Below are 2,279 nucleotides of genomic sequence, written 5' to 3'. Positions count from 1 at the left end.
CTTAAATGCTTACTGTGTAGTTCCGTGAAAAAAATTATGATTAAGGAAGTGAAATCCATGTCTATGAATGTCTATCTGTCTCACAAGGAAACTATCTGTCACCATCAACACGTTTGAATTAGAAATTGGAAGCCTTAACAGCTTAATTAGCTGAAATTGATTATATATCCGTAATCAGCATAATTTTTAGGTAATATTAAGCATGTTCGTGAAATTTTAATTTTGGAATGATTAAACGATCCATTTTTGTCTTATATGCCTTACTTATGCCTTACTTATATATATATATCTAAGCCTTTAGGAGCCTTGATCAAAAATAAACAAACGTGAATACCATTTTGGGGGAAAAGAGGAGAAATCGGGAGAGAAGGGATTCCACAAGGAAGCTTGGCAAAATTGTTAGAGGTGTAGGATTGAATTCAAGGTAAGCTCAAATCCTTCTTGCTATGGCCACTTACAGTTTGTATTGATGTGTATGTTTGATTCATGTCTAATTCATGCATGAATGATGAGGGTTTCTCTTACTTGGTTGCTTAGGCACCTAGATTTGGGTGTGGTATGAAAGTATACTTCAATCTATAGTTTTCTATCATCACTTCATGGAATTATGTATATATCATGTGTTATGTTTCAAAGATATGAAAGAACTTGAATTCAAGAGTGGAATTAGAGAGGGAGATGACTTTTTAAAGCTCCTAATCTTGCTTAATTTATAATACTCAAGGTAGAATTCATGTTATAGTGAAGTTAGGTGAGTATATTGCATTAACCTAACCTTGGGTTGCATGTAAAAATGGAATGAATACCTGGTTGGGACTCAAATGAAGGTCCAGAATTTCAGAAAATTCGCTTGGTCCGCTCGAGCGTAGGAAAGCCCGCTCGAGCGGGAAAAACCACCTCTCAGCAGTTTTGTGCAATTTACAGTCCGCTCGAGCGGCCAAAGTTACGCTCGAGCGGAGGACTCATTTTTAGGAAAAATTAAATGTTTGTTCAGCTTTGAGTGCTTGTTTCTCTGGTATTTTTAGAATGTTTTACAGATGATTTTAAAGTGGTTGTAAGCATGCAAGGTGTAAGACTCAGGAAATGCTTTATAAAAAAAAAAAGAGAGACTAATGTATTACTTGTGTGCAGGGCACATTCCAGAAGGAAGCAACACGCCATCTCAACACTGTGAGTAGTAGTACTTATGTTATGTTATGCAATCATGTTAATGTCTCAAGCATGTAATGCTCTTATGCATGTTTAAGATATGTTAATGTTATATGTAAAGAAAAGCATTTACAAGGGCTATATGCCATTTTCAAGGGCCGTGTGCCACAAGTTTCAAGTACATTTTCAAGGGCCATGTGCCACAAGTTTCAAGAATATGTACAAGGGCCTTGTGCCATATGTTCAAGGACCTCGTGCCATATGTACAAGGGCCTCGTGCCATATGTTCAAGGGCCTCGTGCCATATGTTCAAGGGCCTCGTGCCATATGTTCATGGGCTTCGTGCCATCATGTTTCAAGGGCTTCTAGCCACAAGCTTATGTCACGGGAATAGGCCTAGGGCCATTATGAGTTAAATGCAGAATTAGACAAATCATGTGCATGCTACATCATTTTATGTATTGATGTATTTAAGCTTCAAGTCAGACGTCTTTCATTATGTATTACTACTCATTGAGCTCGGCTCACTCTTTATTATGTCTGTTTCTGTAGGTTATCAGTCAGGGGGTCAGTCCTAACTTTGACGCTGTCCCTTTTGTCAACCTTTACATGTTCAGGCACCATACCAGGCCATTTATTTTTGTGAAGCTGCTAAGATATGGGTCTGCTTTTGAGAGCCACCTATGGATGTTGTACTTAACTTTTATATTCCTTTTGTTATGCCCAATTATCGGGCTAGGACTGTAAATGTATATGTTATACACTATATCCAAGGATATAGTTTTAAACTTTATCCGCTTTTGATGATGTATGTAATGCATGAGATCCTGGCATATAGAAATAGCTCAATGGAATATGCTTGCATTTTTTTTTTTTTGTTATATTAATATTTTATGCATCCGACAAGGCCCCGTACGGTATGTACACCAGTTTTCATGACAGGTCTTGCTTAGGTCATGCCCAAACCTTTAGGGGCAGGTGTAGGGTGTGACAAATTCACATTCTCATGAGGGTCACATAATGATGCTAAACTTTGTACTTATATCGTAGATTCTGGATCACTTCCAATTCATAAGCAACATAACAAATTAACTTCAATTCATCTGGATACATGTAGCTACTCTTATATT

General features: G+C 37.4%; 1 long non-coding RNA gene across 1 annotated transcript; it reads left to right on the top strand.

The window, feature by feature from the left end:
* The first annotated feature begins 1,041 nt into the window (after positions 1 to 1,041).
* On the top strand, positions 1,042 to 1,956 carry LOC145803167 (uncharacterized). Its single transcript, XR_014345285.1, has 2 exons — positions 1,042 to 1,170; positions 1,702 to 1,956. It is a non-coding gene; the product is annotated as an uncharacterized LOC145803167 (long non-coding RNA).
* The last annotated feature ends 323 nt before the right edge of the window (positions 1,957 to 2,279 follow it).

Source organism: Camellia sinensis, chromosome 11 (genome assembly GCF_055761805.1).
Source record: "Camellia sinensis isolate YWXY chromosome 11, ASM5576180v1, whole genome shotgun sequence".
NCBI lineage: Eukaryota > Viridiplantae > Streptophyta > Magnoliopsida > Ericales > Theaceae > Camellia > Camellia sinensis.
Note: the sequence above shows the minus strand (reverse complement) of the source record. Positions and strands in the feature narration are given on the sequence as shown.